This window comes from Zingiber officinale, chromosome 4A (genome assembly GCF_018446385.1).
Source record: "Zingiber officinale cultivar Zhangliang chromosome 4A, Zo_v1.1, whole genome shotgun sequence".
Taxonomy (NCBI): Eukaryota; Viridiplantae; Streptophyta; class Magnoliopsida; order Zingiberales; family Zingiberaceae; genus Zingiber; species Zingiber officinale.
Genome location: NC_055992.1, coordinates 127,994,753 through 128,006,334, shown reverse-complemented (window position 1 = coordinate 128,006,334; position 11,582 = coordinate 127,994,753). Strand labels below are relative to the sequence as shown.

At 38.3% G+C, this 11,582-nt stretch overlaps 1 non-coding gene across 1 annotated transcript; it reads left to right on the top strand.

Moving 5' to 3' along the window:
* The first annotated feature begins 1,480 nt into the window (after positions 1-1,480).
* Positions 1,481-1,588, top strand: LOC121973930. The gene has a single exon (XR_006109834.1). It is a non-coding gene; the product is annotated as a small nucleolar RNA R71 (small nucleolar RNA).
* The last annotated feature ends 9,994 nt before the right edge of the window (positions 1,589-11,582 follow it).

The window sequence follows — 11,582 nt, the reverse complement described above, 5'->3', positions numbered from 1 at the left end:
TCTTCCATGTCTATGACAACACAATCAGTAGGGATAGTGCAACCCCCTACTTCCACCAACACATTCTCAATGATACTCATTGGGTATCTGCATGAGTGGTCAATAAGTTATAGTGTCATGGTGATCAACTTTAAACCATTAAGTCCAAGTTTATTGCAAATTGAGAAAGGAATGAGACTTATGCTAGCACCTAAGTCATAGAAAGTCTTTCCAATAATTGTAGTTTCTATCTTGCAAGGAATAAAAAAAAATCCTAGGTCTTGGAGCTTTAGAGACAAAGTCTTTAGCAGTAGAGCATTGTACTCCTCAATCAAAGTGACGGTCTCATATCCATCCTTCTTGCATTTGTTGGACATACTCTCCGTCATGAATTTAGCAAACTTTGGCATTTATTGCAACGCATCCATTAAAGGGATATCGATGTAAAGTGCTTTGATCTTTTCTAGAAATTTATCAAACTCTTTATCTTTATTAGCATTAGCTAGTCTTTGAGGGAAGAGAATCGGTTGCATTGTTCGTGAAATGGGAGGAAGCTCTTCAACCTCAACAGTATTCTCCTCCTCCTCTTACATGTCACCATGGTGAGAGGACGGAGAAGGCTCTCCATGAATATCCTTTCCCTTGTTGAAAGCAGCCACTTGAGATTCTCCCGAGGTATATCCTCTTTGTAGCTCAACTCTATTACAATGTTCCATTGGGTTTACATCCGACTTTCCGAGAAATACTCCTAGTGCTCTTGAAGAAGATGAAGATATCTGAACCATTTGACTGTCAAATATTTTCATGCATTTTTCAGAGTTCTCCATCCTTTGATTGAGTTACTGAAGGTCATTCTTCATTTCTAACTGAGTAACTGGAATCTCCTCAAGCATCTTTTCTGGCCGAGATGATTGATAGCTTTGTTATTGCTGTGGTTGATAATTTTATTGTTGTCCTGATTGATAGCTTTGTCATTGGCCTATTAGTTGTCCTTGATCTTGATTGTTCTTGTAGGAGAAGTTCAGATTTTTTTTTCAACCTGGATTATATGTGTTGGAATATGGATTGTTTTACCTCATGTTGAAGTTGCCAATTGCATCGCATTGTTCAATCTAAGCTAACTATGCTAAGATATCTCCAAGGAGGGCAAGCTTCTTGTATATGTTCTATACCTCCACAAGATTCATAAACTCTTACAATTGCATTTATCGGATTAGTTCCAATAGAGTTGAACTTCTTTGTCAAGACATCCATTTTTGTAGAAATTAAACTTAAAACGTCAACATCGTATTTACTGGGTAACTTGATAGAATTGTAAGGAAAGGAACTTCCATTTCTTTCAAATGCCTATTGATGGTGATTGATAGTCACACTCTTAATTATTTCCTCTGCTTCGTCAAGACCTTTATTCATCAAAGCTCCACCAACTGCGAAGTCAAGAGATACCTTGGTCTGATAATTGATTTCATTATAAAAGGTGTGGATCATGAACTATTTCTCTAATCCATAATGTGGACATAATCTAAGCATATTTTTGAATCTATCCCATGCTTCATAAAGAGATTCACTGTCATTCCGCTTGAAGTTAGCAATCTGATTTCACATGTATGTTATCTTGTAAGGTGGGTAGAATTTGTCAATGAATAATTGCTTGCATTGCTAACAGGATGTAATGATGTTGGCTAGTAATGAAGTGAGCCACAATTTTGCTCAATCCCTCAATGAGAATCCAAAAAGGAGAAGTCTTATTACTTTAGCCGGAACTTCGTTCATTTTCATCTTTCCACAAATCTCATAGAAAACCTCTAAATGTTGGTTTAGGTCCTCATGTAGTCCTCCAAATTGATGTTGTTGTACCATGGTAATTACAACATGTTTAATCTCAAAATTATTGGCCTTTATGAATGGTCTGATAATGCTAGACCAGAAACCATGTGCATATGATGCCATCGATGATTGGAAGAGGGGAGTCAGCAAGGAGCTTCCCGTATTCTACCAACTGCTTCAAGGTGCTATCAATGCCATGTTGCACAATGCAAATGAAGTGGGTGTTGACTCTATCATAAACTTCCATCAATTAAAAGAATTCCTTTTTCTTGATGGCTCATCGCTCGTCTTCTGCCCTTGATACTCTTTAAACTCAGATATTTTGCCCTCCAGTTGGTTCTTCTCGGTCTCTATCTCCTCCGTAGAAGCTTGCAATACCTTCAGGGAAACCTCTTGGTCGCTCACCTCAACACGAGCATTTTCAATTGCTTCAAGGGTAGCCTCCATGTCATAGTGACGGGTTTCCACCAAAGATTTAGTTGATTCAGCCACTCCCAAGTGACTCCCACCTCCACCTTTAGAATCCTCAACTCCTACTAACTAGACTCTAAATCAGCTCAAGTGGTCACCTCCTTAGCTACGGCTGCTTCTAATTTCTCTTGATTGTCAGTTGCGATGGTGGTCAGTATGCTATCTCTACCTGCAGTTGACTCAGGAAGTGCGCTAGACTGATTCTTTGGGTTGTTACATCCGCAATCCCCCTTCATAGTCGGGTAATTGTCGCTTGATCAGAAGCAAGATCTGCTTGTAGTTGCTTAAAGTGATCAATCTCTGATTGTGAAGCAATTATTTCTTGTTGAGCTATAGCTTATAAAACTTCTGGGGAGGGAGATGCGGCTAGTGATAACCATGATTTTGACTATGTTATCTTGATTCATAATGCAAGTTTTTAATGATTTTCTCATAGATTGAACTCATATCTACATCACATTTTTTATCTTAGACTTAATTGCAAATTAATTTATTTTCATGGTATTTGATGCTAATATTTTGATTATTATTTTGTAGACATCAAAAGAGTCATGGACCCGATCAGATCAGACCGCATTTGGGCTCAAATATAGGACTAATCAAGTCGATCAAGTCTTGGAGCGATTTGGACCATCCATTGAAAATCGGAGAGATCTGAGCCAACTGTTGAAGATCCGGCCCATCCAAGCCAAGAGGAAACACATCACAGCCATTGATGAAGACCCAGAAGCTTTTGATCCAGATCTGAAAAGTTCTCACCGTTGATCAAGACTCGGAGTGATCTGGACTGTCTGACCATATTTGAGAAGGGTTTATATGCCGCAAGAAGCTACAATACTCTTTGAGCTGGTCGTTCCTCACGATTTCTACACTGTTCACCATCATCTTCTTCATGACGTCGAAGCCTCCCATTCCTCTTCCAGATCTGAAAATCAAACCTCTTCATCTCCGACAAGCTTGCAATGATCCGACGACCAGAAATCATGGGTCAGAGCGCGTTTTGAGGGTGTTCCCCATTCATGATCTTGCTTTCCGCGAGCATCAACCAAGCACAGTTTTGAGGGCATTCCCCGATCTAATGCTACCATCATCCAACTAAAAAGATTAAGGGTGTTTCCCGTTCTTCATAGTTCAATCCATCCTCGATTTCACCTCGTAATTCCAAGACATCCACTGTTCTTTAGCGGCTGGTGAGTTCAGGTGATCCTAAGCTAGTTAGGGTGTTCCCAGTAGCTTTGGATTTCTCCTGAATGATGTTGTGAGTATAGTTTTTTGTCAGTGATTGCCCGAAGGGCGTTCCCAGAGATGATTCTCTGTTCATGGCAGAGAGGAAGGAGTTTGAGTTTAGTTTTGGGTGTGGAATGTTTTTAGATTTTGATTTCTTTTCATTTCTCATATCATTTGCTCAAATCTGAAGATCTGATAGTATAGATTGCATTTTAATTTCTAGTTTGAATTACCTTACCCGTTCTTTACAAGTTGGTGCTTAATTTCAATTTATAGATTTAGAAAACCCCCTTGTTCGATTCTTTAGATTTGTGTGACAGTGCTCATGCTTGAATGTTGAATGAATCACTTGAGATTTTCATTATTAACCTCTATCAGACATTGTTGAATGTGATTGAGGATTGAAGACTTGGTGATTAAGATGAGTATCGAATTTGATTGTGATGGTGAATGCGATGTTGCTTTCGATTTTGCAATTGTATTTAGTTCTTGAGTTTAATGGCTAATGTGAATATTGAATGCTTTATTTCTGTGAATTTGAATGGAATGTATATTAATTAACTCATTGATGAGATGATACTTAAAAATCTGAATTTAATTGTTAATAACTTGATGAGGTGGAGTTTAATCATGTTTAGATGAGAATGAACCTTCTTTGATTTTATTTTTGATGGTAGAAGAATTCAATTTGCAATGTGAATCAAATGGAGAAGCTTAATTGATCCTGTTTACCAGAGAATTCAATTTGAATCAAATATAGAATTTACACACACTTACTAGTTATCCTTGGAAAAATATGACTTGGGACTCGTTGCTACAACACTTGTCTTAAATTTAATGAGTTTCAATTTTAATTAATTTGGAGCGCCTTGTGACATGAAAAAGGCTCACGCCAGCTAGCAGGTCCTCTAGTTCAGCTATGTGGGCCTTCAAATCCTGACAGCTCTAACGGAGTTTGGGATATCGTCATTCGAAAATCATCAACTGGGACATGTGCTTGGCATAATTTCACAAAAGTTGTTTTGCTAAATCTCAAAAGGGCATGGTTTGGATCGTTGTTTCCTTGCCCTTCTAAGCAAGGGTTGCTAGACGATAGATAGAAAGATCTATCCAATGCTCAGCCTGGACTAGGTCATGGACAAGCTCCACCAGAGGAATGTCTTCATCTAGCAAGTCCTCGGGAACACGAGAAGAGCTAGCTCCCATGAGAGGAGTTTTTGCTTTAACGAGAGGATGGGAGCTAAAGTTTGGGGGATAGGGAAGAGGTGCACCAAAGGAAGGTCAGTCGTAGTAAGGTAGCCTCTTGATCCTATGTGTGTTCGTGATCCGGTGAGAATTTGTACAGGGGGAGGAGGGGCCTGCTTGTTCAGTTGAGAAACTAGACAAGCAGTGCCTTTTCCTTGAAACTCAGAGGGGAGCCTTTGATTCCATGGACAATATCTGTATGGGAACATTTGGTGGACCAATAGTAAATCATGACTCCGTAATTGGGTTGGGCGCCCTTGCTACCAGTCGAGAAGCCCTCTTTTGTTGGGGATGGAGTCGAAGTTGGTAATGCTCCCTCCTTGGGAGTCGCCTTAGTAAGATCTACGATTTTAACACAGTGCACTTCCAACTCTGCGGTCATAAGATTCATTACCTTGTTAAGAGATGCCTCATTGTGGTGTCAGTTGTCAAATAAGTTTTCAGAATCCAAGCTTTAGTTAGTTTCTTATTTTGAGTTATTAATGAAATAAAGGTTTTATTTATTGATTTGGATTTGTATCCAACTCCAGATCTATTGTAAATGACCCTTTGTGATCCAAGTATCATATCCATGTATTTAGATTTAGTTATGAATTTTTCTAATAATTATTTTAAATTTTCAACTTCCTTCACCCTTCAAGTTGAAATTTTATTCCTCAAGTTTTGTAACTTGAGTTAAATTTTTAAAGTGAACTAGTTCGGTTGTTTGATTTAAGTTTAGTTATTCCTTAAGGTATTGGTTTTCCTTAAGGATCACATTTAATTGATTTTTAGTTTTTGTTAGTTTTCTATTTAAAAAAGAAATAATTTTAAAAATTTTAGAGGTAAGTGAGATTCGACCTCATCGGAATCTTCGGAAATGGATATGGATCTGTGGCTTGATTCTCTTTCAGACTCACCTTCTTTGTCTAGTTCGCATTCTAATTTGGTTTCGATAGCCATCAGTGTGAGGTAGTTCTGCTTCGATTCATCATTGTCTGATTCAGAGGACGACTCATCCTAAGTGGCTTGTAGTGCCTTCTTATTATTTGGTTTCTTAGACTAGTCTTGATTTGGACACTTGTGCTTGTAGTTTCCTTTCTTATTGCAGTCATAACATATGACATTTGCTTTGTTGGAAGTAGGCTTAATCATTTTCTACATGTCCTTATTGGAGAAGTCCATTTTTTTTGTGAATATCTTTCTTACCAAGTTCACTAGGTGTTCTTCTTGGTTGGAGTCAGACTCAGTCTCTAGTTCAAGTTGGGTTCTAGTCTTTACTTCTTTTGAGAAATCTGCAAGAAGGCAATACCTTTCTCAGTCTTTTTGGAGGTAGTTTGTTCATATAGTTCTAGTTCATAGAATAATTCGTCTAATTTTAACCTAGATAAATTTCTCCAAGCTTTATAGGTATATACTATCGATGCTCACAGTATGTTTCGGGGAAATGAGTTTAGGGTGTACCTTATGATATCTCGGTTCTCCATCTGGTGGTTGATCATGTGGAGTCCATTAAGAATGCCCTAGATCCTTGCATGTAACTGGTTCATTGTCTCTCTATCCTGTATTTTAATATTAAATAAATTATTTAAGAGGAAGTCAAGTTTCGTTACCTTAGCGATATTTGTTCCTTTGTGTAATTCGACGAGTTTTTCCCATAACTCTTTTGCATTCTCGTGCAGGCCAACGCGGATCAGTTTTCGTTTATAAGTCTGCACTGAATTGTGTTCATTGCCTTCAAGTCGACTTGCGCTTTCTTCTTCATTTTTAGATTCCACTTTTTCTGGTCAAGTGGAATTCTGGTGTTGTCATCAATTGAGGTCATATATATCCTCTTCGAATGCTAAATCATTGGCCAATATCGGTCTTTACGTACACTTCCATTCACTTCTTCTAATACAGGAAGTCGTCCCAGTTGAAGAGTCGGGGAGAGCGGTGTTGTATCCTTCAATTTGGGTCATTGAGAAAAATAACCTAGCACATAAAGAAAACTACAAAAAAAAATCTCAAGACTAGGTCTTAGATTAGTAGTGTGGGAGATAATAAACGTAAAGAATGACTCAAATAGTATTATACCAATTTTGAGAAAAATAAGAAAATACTTGTAGCATCGATGCACGTGAAAAGGGGGAGGGGAAAATCACGTATCTTTTCCTTTTTGAAACAGAGTGTAGCATAATAAAACAAGATAAGTAAGAAAAGGAATGTGAGAAAATAGAACATAAGTATTTTTTTTTACTTGGTTCAGAGCCTTCGTCAACTTGTACTTTAAAACTCACAATTATTCAGACCGTATCAATGGGAAATCCACTAAAAACCTCTTTCAGAACTGCCAAAAGAGGGAATTGAGTATAAGAACGAAAAGGACAGTGTAGCTGACCTACACTTCCTTATACAATTATAAAAATAAATGCACAATTCAAGAATTTGTTACCAACACTAGAATGATTGACTTTGATCGAGCTTGTATATTGGTGTTGGTCTACTTGCAACGGTCGGATGTCGAGCAGAAGGATCTTTAAGGCTTGAGGATGAATTCATTCCATTATGTCAGTCGAATAGGACAATTATAGGTTGTTGAGGGCGCCTCCAACCTCAAAACTGATCTCGAGGAAATCAAACTCAATAACTTGCTATACCTTTGGCTTATATCTATTTGAACCCCAAGATTATTTTGATTTGATCAACCAAGTTAGGTTAGGTCCTGTGGTGTTTTAACCTTGTGTTTAAGTGTGCAAGAGCTTAGGAACACAAGAAGTCGAGCAAAAGACGCAGCTAGCGAGAAGGACGACATGAGAGAGAGCTGACGAGCCCGGTGCGTCCGAAGGACGAGGTGCTGCGGAAGAGTACGTTGGCGGACAAGAAGGAAGTGCGAGGCGTTTCCGAGGGACGAGAAGCCGGAGCGGAAGGTTGCTCGAGAAGGCCGAAATTGGGTTCAGGTGAGCCTTATTTCGGTTGGCCGAAATCATCCAAGAGAGCGGAGCAGGAGCGGAAGACCTGGACCAAGGTGAACTGAACCAAAGTAGAAGGCTTGAACCAAAAAGGTCAATGAGGTTGACTTTGAGGTCTGGGCGCCAAAAGTCCGGGCGCCTGGAAGTTCGAGCGCCCGGAACCCTTCCAGGCGCCCGGAGTGTGACTTTGACCGAATCGCGTTTGACTGTGATCCGTTACGAAGGGGATAAAACTTTATCCCCCTCTAGACGCCTGGAACCCTTCCAGGCGCCCCGACTAAAGCTATAAATATAGCTTTAGTGCAGAAGCTATTAAATGAACAAGCAATTGTAATACAACACTTGTGCGCTCTTCATTGTTAGTTTAGCTTCTCATTTTGTACTTTTATTGTTGTAAGAAGCTTCTCTGCCTGAAGGAGATACTTAGTACGTTTACTTCCTTGGATTAACAATCTCTCATATTGTAACCAAGTAAAAGTTGTGAGCCTCTTCTTTTAGCTTATTCCTTTATATCAATTTATGCAAGTGTTCTTTTAAAAGTCCGAGAAGGGTATTTGTTTTTAGATTGTGCAGGGTCATTCAACCCCCCTTCTAGCCGGCCACCAAGGGACCAACAATATCCATGCAAGGGTACCTCCAATGCGTCTCCGAGGCGTCTCCAATAAGCCTTTGAGGCGCCTCCAGGGTGCCTCCCTACCACGAAGTCTTATCCACTAATCTTATCTCCTTGAGGGCACCTCTAAGTGCTCTAAGGCGCCTCCGTGCCAAGCTTTAGGCACCTCCGTGCCTTTTTGCACAGAATCTTCAGCCGAGGCATCCAAGCCGCCTCCTGTGCTTAGGAGGTGCATCAGATCATTGTTCATCTGAGGCTTAAAGTGTTTTTCACCCCTGCAAAATACATTAGTCCAAATAATAAACTATACCCTGCAAAACAGAGTTAGCACAATAGTAAAATAGCACTATTAATTAGATCATGTCTTCCTAAAATCAGGATCTAATCATGATCTCAGCTTAGACTTCCCAAATGGTTTTAAGTTAAACCACATCTATAGTTCCACCAGGACTCATTCCCACTGGATCTCTCTCCTCCAATGACTTACGTCACTTACCATTTACAATCAATTGACTTACCTTTTGGCCCACAAGATCTTCCCGTCAGTTGTCAAATCCGTAGACCCAACTAGACTTGTGCTAGTTGTTAGGTCCCACCAGATATCAGGTCACTCTTTGATATATCTGGACTTCATGTCAGTTATTAGGTCCTCAGATTTAACTAAACTTCAACCTAGTGTCAAGTCCTCTAGACCCATCAATTCTTGCGCATTTGGTAATAAGGTTAGATAATACAATATCTAACTTTAATCCATTTGTCATTCATCAAAACTTAAGCTTAACCATTAGTGTTAATTGCATCAACACAATGTTCTTGAAAAAATTTTATGAATCATATTCATCAATAAAACCTCTTACTAAACTTGTGAAAAAAAATAATTTTAAAACAAACTTATAATATCTAGCTTACTAATCAATCAACTAAACTTAAAAATATAAAAAATTCAACCATTCAAATAAATTTGAATTAAAAATTTAAACATCTAAAACAACCAAGTTCAAATCAATCTAAGAAAAAATCAAGTTTAAATAATCATTTTAATAATTTAGTTAATGTAGAATCAGTTTAAATCAATCTAAGAAAACAATTTATGAACCATGTTCATCAACAAAACCTCTCACTAAAACTTGTGAAAGAAAAATAATCTTAATACAAACAAACTTATAATATCAAGCTTACTAATCCATCAATCACACTTAAAAATATAAGAAAAAATTCAATCAATTTAACATCTGAACAAATCAAGTTCAAATCAAGGTCGAGCCAAAAACAAATCAAGTTTGAATAGCCATTTTAACCACTTAGTTAATTTTAGGATCAGTTTATTATGTCGGATTATCATGTAGACAAAACAAAAATGGAAATTGGAAGAGAAGACAAAAAGAAAACCTGAAAAACACCAAAAAGAATCTCGTCTTCTGCTGAAAAAGAAACTTTGTTAATAATAGAGGGATGATTCCTTGAACATCTAAATAGGTATTTATATACACTTTAGACCCTAAGACTCACAAAAGAAAAGAATTCCTAATATACATATCTCAATTACTATTTTGTAAAGAAACGAAAGGAACCTTATCAGAAAAAGAAATTACTTAATAGAAAAAAATTAATAAAATAAGATGCTGATATAGATAAACTCGAGATCGGATTCTTTGATCCATAAAATAGTAGATTAGGGGATAGACTACTTGCAATTGCGGTCGGATCATGGTCACGATTCAGCCACAATTAGTTGCAATCCATTCCTGGTTTCACGGTCCCCCCAGGTTATAATTTGGGTTGGGAAAGGTAGCCAGAGGCCGCTTGGAGGCCACCAGCAGTGGGTAAGTGCATGCCTACCGGGCGCTAAGTGGGGGCGGCCTCTGAGCGACCTCTAGCTACCCGCCCATAGTCAAACTATAATCTGAGGGGCGGTGAACGCAGAAAGGGATCGCAACCAATTACGGTTGGATCACAACCATGATCCGTACGCAATTACAAGTGGTCCATGTTGGACAAACAATATGTTGCCGGAGATATACAGGTATTAGCTAAATTTAAATACTCAAATTAAATTCAACTTACAGTTGAGATGACCTGAGCTGCCAATAGGGGCTAGTTTCTGCCAAGTGATGAAGGCAGTCTGCACAGTGTTGACAAAGTGGGTTGAGCGATCGGGTGGGTAGGTCGGCCAAGCAGAAAGTTTGTACAGGAAGATCAGCCGGGCGGGTAGAGAGGTTGACCGGGATGTAGGGTCAGCGAAGTAGATAGGCCGACGCAAAGCAGACAGGTCGGGTTGTCAAAAAGGTTGGTCGGGCGTAGAGATTGTTCAAATAGCCGGCGGGGCTTTGGCACCGAGTGGGACCACCATGATTCCCACCAAGCTCTGGTGGTGAAGCTCTAGTAGTCACGTGAGAGAAAGCTTCTCCCCATGTATTTGTTCACATCCTCAATGCATATGAATCAATATAAATCAACCAACATGTCATAAAACTCCCAATGTGGGACTAAAGTCTTATTCACAATGGAGCTTCTATCCTCTTCCACCTCTTCTCCATTCACACATATTCAACAATCCATCCTCTGATTCACTTTTTTGTGGATCAAGGGATTTGGCCTCGACAAACTCTAACACATAGATACCAGAAATACCAAAAATATCCTAAATACCATAAAAATGGAAATGACTAAAAATAATAAAAAGATCTTTAGAGACTCCGAATAGGACATAAACGGTTGATTTTGGACCTAAAATTTGGCGGTTACGAGTTTTTCCATAACAAATATAGATTTTTAAATTCTACAAGTACGAGCTTGATTTTGAGTTCTGAGTCAAAAATTTTACTCTCTAAAAGATCTTGTATCAATTTAGTTTGATCGACTAAATTACTTTATCAAATAAATTTAAATAACACAAAACTTGATTTAATTTAACTTATTTACAACTCTACTAATATTATTTTTTCTACATTGGTTCAAACTATCTTGCTATTTAATCAAAATTATTTAACTTGATTAAAACTGCTCTAACATAACTTAAAGCTATTTCATACTTTCATTATAATTTTAGCCGGAATTACTTTAAATATATTTTTTTATTAAAACTAGTCCAATGATAATAAAGCCAGTAAAATTTAGACTTAGAGTAAGGATTTTTTTTTCATATGATCGTTTCTAAATTTTTATAATGCTAAATAAATAAATTAAAAAATCTAGGCACACTTCCTGCGGACAAAACCACGGGTGGTACCTACGTCTCCCCTTCTGCCCACGTGAGAAACTAAATGGGCCCACGAACTCTGACCGTCTGA